The sequence below is a fragment of the Petromyzon marinus genome, chromosome 48 (genome assembly GCF_048934315.1).
Source record: "Petromyzon marinus isolate PM22_M1 ecotype Great Lakes invasive population chromosome 48, UKy_Petmar_22M1.pri1.0, whole genome shotgun sequence".
Lineage (NCBI taxonomy): Eukaryota > Metazoa > Chordata > Hyperoartia > Petromyzontiformes > Petromyzontidae > Petromyzon > Petromyzon marinus.
This window is the reverse complement of record NC_133714.1, coordinates 11985095-12006587: the sequence shown is the minus strand read 5'-3', so window position 1 is coordinate 12006587 and position 21493 is coordinate 11985095.

The window sequence follows — 21493 nt, the reverse complement described above, 5'->3', positions numbered from 1 at the left end:
AAGAAGTGAGTTACACACAAATACCCCGCCATTCACCACAAAGCGAGTTACACGCACAAATACCCCGCCATTCACCACTAAGTGAGTTACACACACAAATACGACGCCATTCACCACAAAGCAAGTTACACACACAAATACCCCGCCAGTCACCACGAAGTAGGTTACATAACACAAATACCCCACCATTCACCAAGAAGTGAGTTACACAACACAAATACACCGCCATTCACCACAAAGCGAGTTACACACACAAATACCCAGCCATTCACCACTAAATGAGTTACACACACAAATACCCCGACATTCACTACGAAGTGAGTTACACGCACAAATACCCCACCATTCACCACGAAGTGAGTTAGGCAACACAAACACCATGCCATTCATCACGAAATGAGTTACACACACAAATACCCCGCCATTCACCACGAAGTGAGTTACACGCACAAACACACAAATACGACGCCATTCACCACAAAGCGAGTTACACACACAAATACCCCGCCAGTCACCACGAAGTAGGTTACATAACACAAATACCCCACCATTCACCAAGAAGTGAGTTACACAACACAAATACACCGCCATTCACCACAAAGCGAGTTACACACACAAATACCCAGCCATTCACCACTAAATGAGTTACACACACAAATACCCCGACATTCACTACGAAGTGAGTTACACGCACAAATACCCCACCATTCACCACGAAGTGAGTTACGCAACACAAACACCACGCCATTCATCACGAAATGAGTTACACACACAAATACCCTGCCATTCACCACGAAGTGAGTTACACGCACAAATACCCCGCCATTCACCACGAAGTGAGTTACACACACAAATACCCTGCTATTCGCCACTAAGTGAGGTACACAACACAAATACCCCGCCATTCACCACGAAGTGAGTTACACAACACAAATACCCTGCCATTCACCACGAAGTAGGTTACATAGCACAAATACCCCACCATTCACCAAGAAGTGAGTTACACACAAATACCCCGCCATTCACCAAGAAGTGAGTTACACAACACAAATACCCCACCATTCACCACAAAGTGAGTTACACAACACAAATACCCCGCCATTCACCGCAAAGCGAGTTACACAACACAAATACCCCGCTATTCACCACAAAGCGAGTTACACACACAAATACCCCGCCATTCACCACTAAGTGAGTTACACACACAAATACGACGCCATTCACCACAAAGCGAGTTACACACACAAATACCCCGCCATTCACCACGAAGTAGGTTACATAACACAAATACCCCACCATTCACCAAGAACTGAGTTACACAACACAAATACCCCGCCATTCACCACAAAGCGAGTTACACGCACAAATACCCCGCCATTCACCACTAAGTGAGTTACACGCACAAATACCCTGCCATGAACCACGAAGTGAGTTACACGCACAAACACCCCGCCATTCACCACTGAGTTACACAACACAAATACCCCGCCATTCACCATTAAGTGAGTTACACGCACAAATACCCCGCCATTCACCACGAAGTGAGTTACACAGCACAAACACCACGCCATTCACCACTAAGTGAGTTACACAACACAAACACCACGCCATTCACCACGAAGTGAGTTACACAACACAAATACCCTGCAATTCACCACTAAGTGAGTTACACAACACAAATACCCCGCCATTCACCACGAAGTGAGTTACACACACAAATACCCCGCCATTCACCACGAAGTGAGTTGCACACACAACTACCCTGCCATGCACCACAAAGTGAGTTAAACAACACAAATACCCCGCAATTCACCACGAAGTGAGTTACACGCACAAATACCCTGCCATTCACCAAGAAGTGAGTTACACACACAAATACCCCGCCATTCACCACGAAGTGAGTTACACGCACAAATACCCCACCATTCACCACGAACTGAGTTACACACACGAATACCCTGCCATTCACCACGAAGTGAGTTACACACACAAATACCCCGCCATTCACCACGAAGTGAGTTACACGCACAAACACCCCGCCATTCACCACTAAGTGAGTTACACAACACAAATACCCCGCCATTCACCACGAAATGAGTTAAACACACAAATACCCTGCTATGCACCACGAAGTGAGTTACACACACAAATACCCCGCCATTCACCACGAAGTAGGTTACATAACACAAATACCCCACCATTCACCAAGAACTGAGTTACACAACACAAATACCCCGCCATTCACCACAAAGCGAGTTACACACACAAATACCCCGCCATTCACCACTAAGTGAGTTACACGCACAAATACCCTGCCATGCACCACGAAGTGAGTTACACGCACAAACACCCCGCCATTCACCACTGAGTTACACAACACAAATACCCCGCCATTCACCATAAAGTGAGTTACACGAACAAATACCCCGCCATTCACCACGAAGTGAGTTACACAGCACAAACACCACGCCATTCACCACTAAGTGAGTTACACAACACAAACACCACGCCATTCACCACGAAGTGAGTTACACAACACAAATACCCTGCAATTCACCACTAAGTGAGTTACACAACACAAATACCCCGCCACTCACCACGAAGTGAGTTACACACACAAATACCCCGCCATTCACCACGAAGTGAGTTGCACACACAACTACCCTGCCTTGCACCACAAAGTGAGTTAAACAACACAAATACCCTGCAATTCACCACTAAGTGAGTTACACAACACAAATACCCCGCCATTCACCACGAAGTGAGTTACACACACAAATACCCCGCCATTCACCACGAAGTGAGTTGCACACACAACTACCCTGCCTTGCACCACAAAGTGAGTTAAACAACACAAATACCCCGCCACTCACCACGAAGTGAGTTACACACACAAATACCCCGCCATTCACCACGAAGTGAGTTGCACACACAACTACCCTGCCTTGCACCACAAAGTGAGTTAAACAACACAAATACCCTGCAATTCACCACTAAGTGAGTTACACAACACAAATACCCTGCCATGCACCACGAAGTGAGTTACACGCACAAACACCCCGCCATTCACCACTGAGTTACACAACACAAATACCCCGCCATTCACCATTAAGTGAGTTACACGCACAAATACCCCGCCATTCACCACGAAGTGAGTTACACAGCACAAACACCACGCCATTCACCACTAAGTGAGTTACACAACACAAACACCACGCCATTCACCACGAAGTGAGTTACACAACACAAATACCCTGCAATTCACCACTAAGTGAGTTACACAACACAAATACCCCGCCATTCACCACGAAGTGAGTTACACACACAAATACCCCGCCATTCACCACGAAGTGAGTTGCACACACAACTACCCTGCCATGCACCACAAAGTGAGTTAAACAACACAAATACCCCGCAATTCACCACGAAGTGTGTTACACGCACAAATACCCTGCCATTCACCAAGAAGTGAGTTACACACACAAATACCCCGCCATTCACCACGAAGTGAGTTACACGCACAAATACCCCACCATTCACCACGAACTGAGTTACACACACGAATACCCTGCCATTCACCACGAAGTGAGTTACACGCACAAATACCCCGCCATTCACCACGAAGTGAGTTACACGCACAAACACCCCGCCATTCACCACTAAGTGAGTTACACAACACAAATACCCCGCCATTCACCACGAAATGAGTTAAACACACAAATACCCTGCTATGCACCACGAAGTGAGTTACACACACAAATACCCCGCCATTCACCACGAAGTAGGTTACATAACACAAATACCCCACCATTCACCAAGAACTGAGTTACACAACACAAATACCCCGCCATTCACCACAAAGCGAGTTACACACACAAATACCCCGCCATTCACCACTAAGTGAGTTACACGCACAAATACCCTGCCATGCACCACGAAGTGAGTTACACGCACAAACACCCCGCCATTCACCACTGAGTTACACAACACAAATACCCCGCCATTCACCATAAAGTGAGTTACACGAACAAATACCCCGCCATTCACCACGAAGTGAGTTACACAGCACAAACACCACGCCATTCACCACTAAGTGAGTTACACAACACAAACACCACGCCATTCACCACGAAGTGAGTTACACAACACAAATACCCTGCAATTCACCACTAAGTGAGTTACACAACACAAATACCCCGCCACTCACCACGAAGTGAGTTACACACACAAATACCCCGCCATTCACCACGAAGTGAGTTGCACACACAACTACCCTGCCTTGCACCACAAAGTGAGTTAAACAACACAAATACCCTGCAATTCACCACTAAGTGAGTTACACAACACAAATACCCCGCCATTCACCACGAAGTGAGTTACACACACAAATACCCCGCCATTCACCACGAAGTGAGTTGCACACACAACTACCCTGCCTTGCACCACAAAGTGAGTTAAACAACACAAATACCCCGCAATTCACCACGAAGTGAGTTACACGCACAAATACCCCACCATTCACCAAGAAGTGAGTTACACAACACAAATACACCGCCATTCACCACAAAGCGAGTTACACACACAAATACCCCGCCATTCACCACTAAGTGAGTTACACACACAAATACCCCGACATTCACTACGAAGTGAGTTACACGCACAAATACCCCACCATTCACCACGAAGTGAATTACACAACACAAATACCCCGCCATTCACCACGAAATGAGTTAAACACACAAATACCCTGCTATGCACCACGACGTAAGGTACACACACAAATACCCTGCCATTCACCACGAAGTGAGTTACACACACAAATACCCCGCCATTCACCAGGAAGTGAGTTACACACACAAATACCCTGCCATTCGCCACTAAGTGAGTTACACAACACAAATACCCCGCCATTCACCACGAAGTGAGTTACACAACACAAATACCCTGCCATTCACCACGAAGTAGGTTACATAGCACAAATACCCCGCCATTCACCAAGAAGTGAGTTACACAACACAAATACCCCGCCATTCACCACAAAGTGAGTTACACAACACAAATACCCCGCCATTCACCGCAAAGCGAGTTACACAACACAAATACTCCGCTATTCACCACAAAGCGAGTTACACACACAAATACCCCGCCATTCACCACGAAGTGAGTTGCACACACAACTACCCTGCCTTGCACCACAAAGTGAGTTAAACAACACAAATACCCCGCCACTCACCACGAAGTGAGTTACACACACAAATACCCCGCCATTCACCACGAAGTGAGTTGCACACACAACTACCCTGCCTTGCACCACAAAGTGAGTTAAACAACACAAATACCCTGCAATTCACCACTAAGTGAGTTACACAACACAAATACCCTGCCATGCACCACGAAGTGAGTTACACGCACAAACACCCCGCCATTCACCACTGAGTTACACAACACAAATACCCCGCCATTCACCATTAAGTGAGTTACACGCACAAATACCCCGCCATTCACCACGAAGTGAGTTACACAGCACAAACACCACGCCATTCACCACTAAGTGAGTTACACAACACAAACACCACGCCATTCACCACGAAGTGAGTTACACAACACAAATACCCTGCAATTCACCACTAAGTGAGTTACACAACACAAATACCCCGCCATTCACCACGAAGTGAGTTACACACACAAATACCCCGCCATTCACCACGAAGTGAGTTGCACACACAACTACCCTGCCATGCACCACAAAGTGAGTTAAACAACACAAATACCCCGCAATTCACCACGAAGTGTGTTACACGCACAAATACCCTGCCATTCACCAAGAAGTGAGTTACACACACAAATACCCCGCCATTCACCACGAAGTGAGTTACACGCACAAATACCCCACCATTCACCACGAACTGAGTTACACACACGAATACCCTGCCATTCACCACGAAGTGAGTTACACGCACAAATACCCCGCCATTCACCACGAAGTGAGTTACACGCACAAACACCCCGCCATTCACCACTAAGTGAGTTACACAACACAAATACCCCGCCATTCACCACGAAATGAGTTAAACACACAAATACCCTGCTATGCACCACGAAGTGAGTTACACACACAAATACCCCGCCATTCACCACGAAGTAGGTTACATAACACAAATACCCCACCATTCACCAAGAACTGAGTTACACAACACAAATACCCCGCCATTCACCACAAAGCGAGTTACACACACAAATACCCCGCCATTCACCACTAAGTGAGTTACACGCACAAATACCCTGCCATGCACCACGAAGTGAGTTACACGCACAAACACCCCGCCATTCACCACTGAGTTACACAACACAAATACCCCGCCATTCACCATAAAGTGAGTTACACGAACAAATACCCCGCCATTCACCACGAAGTGAGTTACACAGCACAAACACCACGCCATTCACCACTAAGTGAGTTACACAACACAAACACCACGCCATTCACCACGAAGTGAGTTACACAACACAAATACCCTGCAATTCACCACTAAGTGAGTTACACAACACAAATACCCCGCCACTCACCACGAAGTGAGTTACACACACAAATACCCCGCCATTCACCACGAAGTGAGTTGCACACACAACTACCCTGCCTTGCACCACAAAGTGAGTTAAACAACACAAATACCCTGCAATTCACCACTAAGTGAGTTACACAACACAAATACCCCGCCATTCACCACGAAGTGAGTTACACACACAAATACCCCGCCATTCACCACGAAGTGAGTTGCACACACAACTACCCTGCCTTGCACCACAAAGTGAGTTAAACAACACAAATACCCCGCAATTCACCACGAAGTGAGTTACACGCACAAATACCCCACCATTCACCAAGAAGTGAGTTACACAACACAAATACACCGCCATTCACCACAAAGCGAGTTACACACACAAATACCCCGCCATTCACCACTAAGTGAGTTACACACACAAATACCCCGACATTCACTACGAAGTGAGTTACACGCACAAATACCCCACCATTCACCACGAAGTGAATTACACAACACAAATACCCCGCCATTCACCACGAAATGAGTTAAACACACAAATACCCTGCTATGCACCACGACGTAAGGTACACACACAAATACCCTGCCATTCACCACGAAGTGAGTTACACACACAAATACCCCGCCATTCACCAGGAAGTGAGTTACACACACAAATACCCTGCCATTCGCCACTAAGTGAGTTACACAACACAAATACCCCGCCATTCACCACGAAGTGAGTTACACAACACAAATACCCTGCCATTCACCACGAAGTAGGTTACATAGCACAAATACCCCGCCATTCACCAAGAAGTGAGTTACACAACACAAATACCCCGCCATTCACCACAAAGTGAGTTACACAACACAAATACCCCGCCATTCACCGCAAAGCGAGTTACACAACACAAATACTCCGCTATTCACCACAAAGCGAGTTACACACACAAATACCCCGCCATTCACCACTAAGTGAGTTACACACACAAATACGACGCCATTCACCAAGAACTGAGTTACACAACACAAATACCCCGCCATTCACCACAAAGCGAGTTACACACACAAATACCCCGCCATTCACCACTAAGTGAGTTACACGCACAAATACCCTGCCATGCACCACGAAGTCAGTTACACGCACAAACACCCCGCCATTCACCACTGAGTTACACAACACAAATACCCCGCCATTCACCATAAAGTGAGTTACACGCACAAATACCCCGCCATTCACCACGAAGTGAGTTACACAGCACAAACACCACGCCATTCGCCACTAAGTGAGTTACACAACACAAATACCCCGCCATTCACCACGAAGTGAGTTACACAACACAAATACCCTGCCATTCACCACGAAGTAGGTTACATAGCACAAATACCCCGCCATTCACCAAGAAGTGAGTTACACAACACAAATACCCCGCCATTCACCACAAAGTGAGTTACACAACACAAATACCCCGCCATTCACCGCAAAGCGAGTTACACAACACAAATACTCCGCTATTCACCACAAAGCGAGTTACACACACAAATACCCCGCCATTCACCACTAAGTGAGTTACACACACAAATACGACGCCATTCACCACAAAGCGAGTTACACACACAAATACCCCGCCATTCACCACGAAGTAGGTTACATAACACTTTTAAATATCAGGGAAACAACTCCTGTGGATTTAATTCCTACTTTTCTGCTTCCAGCGGCAGAATTAGTAGGCATTCTAGTCAATGCCGCGCTAGGCTTTGCTCAAGCAACGAAACGCCGCCCAAGGGGTAAACGGTCGGGGGCTCTAGTACGGCTACGCAGACGCGGGATCCGAACAGTGCTTCCGAGCTTTTTCCTCTCCAACGTACGTTCACTGTACAACAAAATGGATGAACTTCAGCTACTGATGGTAAAAAACAAAGACTTTCTTTCAGCTTCTGCATTGTGCTTCACGGAAACATGGCTGTGTGATTTGATTCCGGACACTTCGCTACAACTAGCAGGATTCCATCTTGTAAGATCGGATCGTGACATAGCACTCTCCGGCAAGACGAAAGGCGGTGGTATTTGTTTTTACATTAACAGTGGCTGGTGTGTAGATGTCACAGTGATTCTGCAACATTGTTCTCCACTCCTTGAATCAATTTTTATAACCTGTAAACCGTTTTACTCGCCTCGCAAGTTCGCGTCGCTCATTTTGGTCGGAGTTTATTTGCCGCCTTGTCCTCAGGTTAAAGAGGCCCAACGCATGCTCGCCGATCAGATTCTGAGTGTGGAGCGAGCAAATCCAGATTCGTTGGTTATCGTACTTGGCGACTTTAACAAAGGTAATCTCAGCCACGAACTCCCCAAATACATACAATTCATTAAATGCCCAACCAGAGAAGGGAACACTCTGGATCACTGTTACACTACAGTCAGTAGAGCCTACCACGCCGTCCCCCGAGCAGCACTAGGACACTCTGACCATGCCATGGTCCACCTGATTCCTGCATACAGGCAGAAACTAAAACTCTGTAAACCTGCTGTGAGGACATCTAAACAGTGGACCAGTGAGGCTGTGGAAGATTTGCGGGCGTGCTTAGACTGTACTGACTGGGATATGTTCACGACTGCTACCAATAGTCTAGATGAACTCACAGAGGCTGTGACGTCCTACATCAGCTTCTGTGAGGACTGCTGTATCCCAACACGTACCAGGGTGAACTTTAACAACAATAAGCCCTGGTTCTCAGCAAAGCTCAGAAGGTTGAGGTTGGAGAAGGAGGAAGCGTTTAGGAGTGGAGATAGAGACAGATTCAAGGAGTCGAAGAACAGGTTTAGCAAAGCGGTGAGAGAGGCTAAACGACTGTACTCAGAGAGACTAAAACACCAGTTCTCTACAAACGACGCTGCTTCTGTCTGGAGAGGGCTCAGGCAGATCACCAACTACAAACCCAGAGCCCCCCACACCACTAACGACTCCCGCCTAGCCAACGACCTGAACGAGTTCTACTGTAGATTTGAAAGACAATTGGACTGTCCTGAACCACCCCTTCCAACCCAAGAGGCCCCATCCCCCACCAATACTACAGAGACGACTATCTCCTTTCAGGAGGGAGAAGTTAATAGACTTTTCAAGAGGCAGAATCCACACAAAGCAGCCGGGCCGGACTCTGTCTCTCCAGCCACCCTCAGGCACTGCGCTGACCAGCTGTCTCCGGTGTTCACCAACATCTTTAACACCTCCCTGGAGACATGCCATGTACCAGCCTGTCTCAAGTCCTCCACCATCATCCCTGTGCCCAAAAAGCTAAGGCCAACAGGACTAAATGATTACAGACCGGTCGCCCTTACATCTGTGGTAATGAAGTCTTTTGAGCGCCTGGTCCTGGCACACCTCAAAGCCATCACAGACCCTCTTCTGGACCCCCTTCAGTTTGCCTACAGAGCCAACAGGTCTGTGGACGATGCAGTTAACATGGCCCTCCACTTCACCCTACAGCATCTGGACGCCCCAGCATCCTACGCCAGGATCCTGTTTGTGGACTTCAGCTCTGCCTTCAACACCATCATCCCTGCCCTGCTTCAGGACAAGCTCTTCCAGCTGAACGTGCCATACACCACCTGTAAATGGATCACAGACTTCCTGTCTGACAGGAAGCAGTGCGTTAAGCTGGGAACACAAGTCTCTGGCTCCAGGTCCATCAGCACCGGAACTCCTCAGGGCTGCGTCCTTTCCCCTCTGCTCTTCTCCCTGTATACCAACAGCTGCACCTCCAATCATCTGTCCGTCAAACTATTGAAGTTTGCGGATGACACCACCCTCATTGGGCTGATCTCTGGTGGGGATGAGTCTGACTATAGGTGGGAAGCTGACAATCTGGTGACCTGGTGTAGCCAGAACAACTTAGAGCTAAATGCTCTAAAGACAGTTGAGATGGTTGTGGACTTCAGGAAGAATACAGCACCACTCACCCCCATCACCCTGTTAGACTCCCCAGTAAAAATTGTAGAGTCCTTCCGCTTCCTGGGCACTATTCTCTCCCGGGACCTCAAGTGGGAATTGAACATCAGCTCCCTCACCAAGAAAGCTCAACAGAGGATGTACTTTCTACGGCAGCTGAAGAAATTCAACCTGCCAAAGACAATGATGGTGCAATTCTATACAGCGATCATTGAATCCATCCTCACCTCCTCCATAACCGTCTGGTACGCTGCTGCCACTGCCAAGGACAAGAGCAGACTGCAGCGTATCATCCACACTGCTGAGAAGGTAATTGCCTGCAATCTACCGACCCTCGAGGACCTGCACACGACAAGGTCTATGAGGCGAGCGAGGAAGATTATGGCCGATTTCTCCCACCCTGGACACTCTCTGTTTCAGCTACTCCCCTCCGGCAGAAGGCTTCGGTCCATCAGGACCAAAACCTCACGCCATAAAAACAGTTTCTTCCCATCTGCTGCTGGCCTGTTAAACAAGGCCAAGGGCTAACACTGTTTTTAACATTTGATCTACATAACGACACGTTGCTGATATTAACTATGTTTCCCTATTTGTATTTTTAAATTATATCTTAAAGCTATTTTATATTCGATATTTATTTAATTTTATATACTTCAGCCCCTTAGTGTTAGACTTTTAACCCTTATTATAGTAAGACTTGTTTAAAACTTATTTAAGATTTTAGATTCCTATATGTTGAATGTATGCACCATCCTGCCAAAGTAAATTCCGTGTCGGTGTGAACTTACATGGCGAATAAAACCCTTTCTGATTCTGATTCTGAAATACCCCACCATTCACCAAGAACTGAGTTACACAAATACCCCGCCATTCACCACAAAGCGAGTTACACACACAAATACCCCGCCATTCACCACTAAGTGAGTTACACGCACAAATACCCTGCCATGCACCACGAAGTCAGTTACACGCACAAACACCCCGCCATTCACCACTGAGTTACACAACACAAATACCCCGCCATTCACCATAAAGTGAGTTACACGCACAAATACCCCGCCATTCACCACGAAGTGAGTTACACAGCACAAACACCACGCCATTCACCACTAAGTGAGTTACACAACACAAACACCACGCCATTCACCACGAAGTGAGTTACACAACACAAATACCCTGCCATTCACCACTAAGTGAGTTACACAACACAAATACCCCGCCATTCACCACGAAGTGAGTTACACAACACAAATACCCTGCCATTCACCACTAAGTGAGTTACACACACAAATACCCTGCCATTCACCACGAAGTAGGTTACATAACACAAATACCCCACCATTCACCAAGAAGTGAGTTACACACAAATACCCCGCCATTCACCACAAAGTGAGTTACACAACACAAATACACCGCCATTCACCACAAAGCGAGTTACACACACAAATACCCCGCCATTCACCACTAAGTGAGTTACACACACAAATACCCCGACATTCACTACGAAGTGAGTTACACGCACAAATACCCCACCATTCACCACGAAGTGAATTACACAACACAAATACCCCGCCATTCACCACGAAATGAGTTAAACACACAAATACCCTGCTATGCACCACGACGTAAGGTACACACACAAATACCCTGCCATTCACCACGAAGTGAGTTACACACACAAATACCCCGCCATTCACCAGGAAGTGAGTTACACACACAAATACCCTGCCATTCGCCACTAAGTGAGTTACACAACACAAATACCCCGCCATTCACCACGAAGTGAGTTACACAACACAAATACCCTGCCATTCACCACGAAGTAGGTTACATAGCACAAATACCCCGCCATTCACCAAGAAGTGAGTTACACAACACAAATACCCCGCCATTCACCACAAAGTGAGTTACACAACACAAATACCCCGCCATTCACCGCAAAGCGAGTTACACAACACAAATACTCCGCTATTCACCACAAAGCGAGTTACACACACAAATACCCCGCCATTCACCACTAAGTGAGTTACACACACAAATACGACGCCATTCACCAAGAACTGAGTTACACAACACAAATACCCCGCCATTCACCACAAAGCGAGTTACACACACAAATACCCCGCCATTCACCACTAAGTGAGTTACACGCACAAATACCCTGCCATGCACCACGAAGTCAGTTACACGCACAAACACCCCGCCATTCACCACTGAGTTACACAACACAAATACCCCGCCATTCACCATAAAGTGAGTTACACGCACAAATACCCCGCCATTCACCACGAAGTGAGTTACACAGCACAAACACCACGCCATTCGCCACTAAGTGAGTTACACAACACAAATACCCCGCCATTCACCACGAAGTGAGTTACACAACACAAATACCCTGCCATTCACCACGAAGTAGGTTACATAGCACAAATACCCCGCCATTCACCAAGAAGTGAGTTACACAACACAAATACCCCGCCATTCACCACAAAGTGAGTTACACAACACAAATACCCCGCCATTCACCGCAAAGCGAGTTACACAACACAAATACTCCGCTATTCACCACAAAGCGAGTTACACACACAAATACCCCGCCATTCACCACTAAGTGAGTTACACACACAAATACGACGCCATTCACCACAAAGCGAGTTACACACACAAATACCCCGCCATTCACCACGAAGTAGGTTACATAACACAAATACCCCACCATTCACCAAGAACTGAGTTACACAAATACCCCGCCATTCACCACAAAGCGAGTTACACACACAAATACCCCGCCATTCACCACTAAGTGAGTTACACGCACAAATACCCTGCCATGCACCACGAAGTCAGTTACACGCACAAACACCCCGCCATTCACCACTGAGTTACACAACACAAATACCCCGCCATTCACCATAAAGTGAGTTACACGCACAAATACCCCGCCATTCACCACGAAGTGAGTTACACAGCACAAACACCACGCCATTCACCACTAAGTGAGTTACACAACACAAACACCACGCCATTCACCACGAAGTGAGCTACACAACACAAATACCCCGCCATTCACCACGAAGTGAGTTACACAACACAAATACCCTGCCATTCACCACTAAGTGAGTTACACACACAAATACCCTGCCATTCACCACGAAGTAGGTTACATAACACAAATACCCCACCATTCACCAAGAAGTGAGTTACACACAAATACCCCGCCATTCACCACAAAGTGAGTTACACAACACAAATACCCCGCCATTCACCACTAAGTGAGTTACACACACAAATACCCCGACATTCACTACGAAGTGAGTTACACGCACAAATACCCCACCATTCACCACGAAGTGAATTACACAACACAAATACCCCGCCATTCACCACGAAATGAGTTAAACACACAAATACCCTGCTATGCACCACGACGTAAGATACACACACAAATACCCTGCCATTAACCACGAAGTGAGTTACACACACAAATACCCCGCCATTCACCAGGAAGTGAGTTACACACACAAATACCCTGCCATTCGCCACTAAGTAAGTTACACAACACAAATACCCCGCCATTCACCACGAAGTGAGTTACACAACACAAATACCCTGCAATTCACCACGAAGTAGGTTACATAGCACAAATACCCCGCCATTCACCAAGAAGTGAATTACACAACACAAATACCCCGCCATTCACCACAAAGTGAGTTACACAACACAAATACCCCGCCATTCACCGCAAAGCGAGTTACACAACACAAATACCCCGCTATTCACCACAAAGCGAGTTACACACACAAATACCCCGCCATTCACCACTAAGTGAGTTACACACACAAATACGACGCCATTCACCACAAAGCGAGTTACACACACAAATACCCCGCCATTCACCACGAAGTAGGTTACATAACACAAATACCCCACCATTCACCAAGAACTGAGTTACACAACACAAATACCCCGCCATTCACCATAAAGTGAGTTACACGCACAAATACCCCGCCATTCACCACGAAGTGAGTTACACAGCACAAACACCACGCCATTCACCACTAAGTGAGTTACACAACACAAACACCACGCCATTCACCACGAAGTGAGTTACACAACACAAATACCCTGCCATTCACCACTAAGTGAGTTACACAACACAAATACCCCGCCATTCACCACGAAGTGAGTTACACAACACAAATACCCTGCCATTCACCACTAAGTGAGTTACACACACAAATACCCTGCCATTCACCACGAAGTAGGTTACATAACACAAATACCCCACCATTCACCAAGAAGTGAGTTACACACAAATACCCCGCCATTCACCACAAAGTGAGTTACACAACACAAATACCCCGCCATTCACCACTAAGTGAGTTACACACACAAATACCCCGACATTCACTACGAAGTGAGTTACACGCACAAATACCCCACCATTCACCACGAAGTGAATTACACAACACAAATACCCCGCCATTCACCACGAAATGAGTTAAACACACAAATACCCTGCTATGCACCACGACGTAAGATACACACACAAATACCCTGCCATTCACCACGAAGTGAGTTACACACACAAATACCCCGCCATTCACCACGAAGTGAGTTACACACACAAATACCCCGCCATTCACCACGAAGTAGGTTACATAACACAAATACCCCACCATTCACCAAGAACTGAGTTACACAACACAAATACCCCGCCATTCACCACAAAGCGAGTTACACACACAAATACCCCGCCATTCACCACTAAGTGAGTTACACGCACAAATACCCTGCCATGCACCACGAAGTCAGTTACACGCACAAACACCCCGCCATTCACCACTGAGTTACACAACACAAATACCCCGCCATTCACCATAAAGTGAGTTACACGCACAAATACCCCGCCATTCACCACGAAGTGAGTTACACAGCACAAACACCACGCCATTCACCACTAAGTGAGTTACACAACACAAACACCACGCCATTCACCACGAAGTGAGTTACACAACACAAATACCCTGCCATTCACCACTAACTGAGTTACAGAACACAAATACCCCGCCATTCACCACGAAGTGAGTTACACAACACAAATACCCTGCCATTCACCACTAAGTGAGTTACACACACAAATACCCTGCCATTCACCACGAAGTAGGTTACATAACACAAATACCCCACCATTCACCAAGAAGTGAGTTACACACAAATACCCCGCCATTCACCACAAAGTGAGTTACACAACACAAATACCCCGCCATTCACCACTAAGTGAGTTACACACACAAATACCCCGACATTCACTACGAAGTGAGTTACACGCACAAATACCCCACCATTCACCACGAAGTGAATTACACAACACAAATACCCCGCCATTCACCACGAAATGAGTTAAACACACAAATACGCTGCTATGCACCACGACGTAAGATACACACACAAATACCCTGCCATTCACCACGAAGTGAGTTACACACACAAATACCCCGCCATTCACCAGGAAGTGAGTTACACACACAAATACCCTGCCATTCGCCACTAAGTGAGTTACACAACACAAATACCCCGCCATTCACCACGAAGTGAGTTACACAACACAAATACCCTGCCATTCACCACGAAGTAGGTTACATAGCACAAATACCCCGCCATTCACCAAGAAGTGAGTTACACAACACAAATACCCCACCATTCACCACAAAGTGAGTTACACAACACAAATACCCCGCCATTCACCGCAAAGCGATTTACACAACACAAATACCCCGCTATTCACCACAAAGCGAGTTACACACACAAATACCCCGCCATTCACCACTAAGTGAGTTACACACACAAATACGACGTCATTCACCACAAAGCGAGTTACACACACAAATACCCCGCCATTCACCACGAAGTAGGTTACATAACACAAATACCCCACCATTCACCAAGAACTGAGTTACACAACACAAATACCCCGCCATTCACCACAAAGCGAGTTACACACACAAATACCCCGCCATTCACCACTAAGTGAGTTACACGCACAAATACCCTGCCATGCACCACAAAGTCAGTTACACGCACAAACACCCCGCCATTCACCACTGAGTTACACAACACAAATACCCCGCCATTCACCATAAAGTGAGTTACACGCACAAATACCCCGCCATTCACCACGAAGTGAGTTACACAGCACAAACACCACGCCATTCACCACTAAGTGAGTTACACAACACAAACACCACGCCATTCACCACGAAGTGAGTTACACAACACAAATACCCTGCCATTCACCACTAAGTGAGTTACACAACACAAATACCCCGCCATTCACCACGAAGTGAGTTACACAACACAAATACCCTGCCATTCACCACTAAGTGAGTTACACACACAAATACCCTGCCATTCACCACGAAGTAGGTTACATAACACAAATACCCCACCATTCACCAAGAAGTGAGTTACACACAAATACCCCGCCATTCACCACAAAGTGAGTTACACAACACAAATACCCCGCCATTCACCACAAAGCGAGTTACACACACAAATACCCCGCCATTCACCACTAAGTGAGTTACACACACAAATACCACGCCATTCACCACAAAGCGAGTTACACACACAAATACCCCGCCAGTCACCACGAAGTAGGTTACATAACACAAATACCCCACCATTCACCAAGAAGTGAGTTACACAACACAAATACACCGCCATTCACCACAAAGCGAGTTACACACACAAATACCCCGCCATTCACCACTAAGTGAGTTACGCAACACAAACACCACGCCATTCATCACGAAATGAGTTACACACACAAATACCCCGCCATTCACCACGAAGTGAGTTACACGCACAAACACCCCGCCATTCACCACTAAGTGAGTTACACAACACAAACACCACGCCATTCATCACGAAATGAGTTACACACACAAATACCCCGCCATTCACCACGAAGTGAGTTACACGCACAAACACCCCGCCATTCACCACTAAGTGAGTTACACAACACAAATACCCCGCCATTCACCACGAAATTAGTTAAACACACAAATACCCTGCTATGCACCACGACGTAAGGTACACACACAAATACCCTGCCATTCACCACGAAGTGAGTTACACACACAAATACCCCGCCATTCACCACGAAGTGAGTTACACACACAAATACCCTGCCATTCGCCACTAAGTGAGTTACACAACACAAATACCCCGCCATTCACCACGAAGTGAGTTACACAACACAAATACCCTGCCATTCACCACGAAGTAGGTTACATAGCACAAATACCCCACCATTCACCAAGAAGTGAGTTACACAACACAAATACACCGCCATTCACCACAAAGCGAGTTACACACACAAATACCCCGCCATTCACCACTAAGTGAGTTACACACACAAATACCCCGACATTCACTACGAAGTGAGTTACACGCACAAATACCCCACCATTCACCACGAAGTGAATTACACAACACAAATACCCCGCCATTCACCACGAAATGAGTTAAACACACAAATACCCTGCTATGCACCAAGACGTAAGGTACACACACAAATACCCTGCCATTCACCACGAAGTGAGTTACACACACAAATACCCCGCCATTCACCAGGAAGTGAGTTACACACACAAATACCCTGCCATTCGCCACTAAGTGAGTTACACAACACAAATACCCCGCCATTCACCACGAAGTGAGTTACACAACACAAATACCCTGCCATTCACCACGAAGTAGGTTACATAGCACAAATACCCCGCCATTCACCAAGAAGTGAGTTACACAACACAAATAACCCGCCATTCACCACAAAGTGAGTTACACAACACAAATACCCCGCCATTCACCGCAAAGCGAGTTACACAACACAAATACCCCGCTATTCACCACAAAGCGAGTTACACACACAAATACCCCGCCATTCACCACTAAGTGAGTTACACACACAAATACGACGTCATTCACCACAAAGCGAGTTACACACACAAATACCCCGCCATTCACCACGAAGTAGGTTACATAACACAAATACCCACCATTCACCAAGAACTGAGTTACACAACACAAATACCCCGCCATTCACCACAAAGCGAGTTACACACACAAATACCCCGCCATTCACCACTAAGTGAGTTACACGCACAAATACCCTGCCATGCACCACGAAGTCAGTTACACGCACAAACACCCCGCCATTCACCACTGAGTTACACAACACAAATACCCCGCCATTCACCATAAAGTGAGTTACACGCACAAATACCCCGCCATTCACCACGAAGTGAGTTACACAGCACAAACACCACGCCATTCACCACTAAGTGAGTTACACAACACAAACACCACGCCATTCACCACGAAGTGAGTTACACAACACAAATACCCTGCCATTCACCACTAAGTGAGTTACACAACACAAATACCCCGCCATTCACCACGAAGTGAGTTACACACACAAATACCCCGCCATTCACCACGAAGTGAGTTGCACACACAACTACCCTGCCATGCACCACAAAGTGAGTTACACACACAAATACCCCGCCATTCACCACGAAGTGAGTTGCACACACAACTACCCTGCCATGCACCATAAAGTGAGTTACACGCACAAATACCCCGCCATTCACCACGAAGTGAGTTACACAGCACAAACACCACGCCATTCACCACTAAGTGAGTTACACAACACAAACACCACGCCATTCACCACGAAGTGAGTTACACAACACAAATACCCTGCCATTCACCACTAAGTGAGTTACACAACACAAATACCCCGCCATTCACCACGAAGTGAGTTACACACACAAATACCCCGCCATTCACCACGAAGTGAGTTGCACACACAACTACCCTGCCATGCACCACAAAGTGAGTTACACACACAAATCCCCCGCCATTCACCACGAAGTGAGTTGCACACACAACTACCCTGCCATGCACCACAAAGTGAGTTAAACAACACAAATACCCCGCAATTCACCACGAAGTGAGTTACACGCACAAATACCCTGCCATTCACCAAGAAGTGAGTTACACACACAAATACCCCGCCATTCACCACGAAGTGAGTTACACGCACAAATACCCCGCCATTCACCACTAAGTGAGTTACACAACACAAATACCCCGCCATTCACCACGAAATGAGTTAAACACACAAATACCCTGCTATGCACCACGACGTAAGGTACACACACAAATACCCTGCCATTCACCACGAAGTGAGTTACACAACACAAATACCCCGCCATTCACCACTAAGTGAGTTACACACACAAATACCCTGCCATTCACCACGAAGTAGGTTACATAACCCAAATACCCCGCCATTCACCACGAAGTGAGTTACACACAAATACCCTGCCATGCACCACGAAGTGAGTTACACACACAAATACCCCGCCATTCACCACGAAGTGAGTTACACGCACAAATACCCCGCCATTCACCACGAAGTGAGTTACACAATACAAATACCCCGCCATTCACCGCAAAGCGAGTTACACAACACAAATACCCCGCTATTCACCACAAAGCGAGTTACACACACAAATACCCCGCCATTCACCACTAAGTGAGTTACACACACAAATACGACGCCATTCACCACAAAGCGAGTTACACACACAAATACCCCGCCATTCACCACGAAGTAGGTTACATAACACAAATACCCCACCATTCACCAAGAACTGAGTTACACAACACAAATACCACGCCATTCACCACAAAGCGAGTTACACACACAAATACCCCGCCATTCACCACTAAGTGAGTTACACGCACAAATACCCCGCCATTCACCACTGAGTTACACAACACAAATACCCCGCCATTCACCATAAAGTGAGTTACACGCACAAATACCCCGCCATTCACCACGAAGTGAGTTACACAGCACAAACACCACGCCATTCACCACTAAGTGAGTTACACAACACAAACACCACGCCATTCACCACGAAGTGAGTTACACAACACAAATACCCTGCCATTCACCACTAAGTGAGTTACACAACACAAATACCCCGCCATTCACCACGAAGTGAGTTGCACACACAACTACCCTGCCATGCACCACAAAGTGAGTTACACACACAAATACCCCGCCATTCACCACGAAGTGAGTTGCACACACAACTACCCTGCCATGCACCACAAAGTGAGTTAAACAACACAAATACCCCGCAATTCACCACGAAGTGAGTTACACGCACAAATACCCTGCCATTCACCAAGAAGTGAGTTACACACACAAATACCCCGCCATTCACCACGAAGTGAGTTACACGCACAAATACCCCGCCATTCACCACTAAGTGAGTTACACAACACAAATACCCCGCCATTCACCACGAAATGAGTTAAACACACAAATACCCTGCTATGCACCACGACGTAAGGTACACACACAAATACCCTGCCATTCACCACGAAGTGAGTTACACAACACAAATACCCCGCCATTCACCACTAAGTGAGTTACACACACAAATACCCTGCCATTCACCACGAAGTAGGTTACATAACACAAATACCCCGCCATTCACCACGAAGTGAGTTACACACAAATACCCTGCCATGCACCACGAAGTGAGTTACACACACAAATACCCCGCCATTCACCACGAAGTGAGTTACACGCACAAATACCCCGCCATTCACCACGAAGTGAGTTACACAATACAAATACCCCGCCATTCACCGCAAAGCGAGTTACACACCACAAATACCCCGCTATTCACCACAAAGCGAGTTACACACACAAATACCCCGCCATTCACCACTAAGTGAGTTACACACACAAATACGACGCCATTCACCACAAAGCGAGTTACACACACAAATACCCCGCCATTCACCACGAAGTAGGTTACATAACACAAATACCCCACCATTCACCAAGAACTGAGTTACACAACACAAATACCCCGCCATTCACCACAAAGCGAGTTACACACACAAATA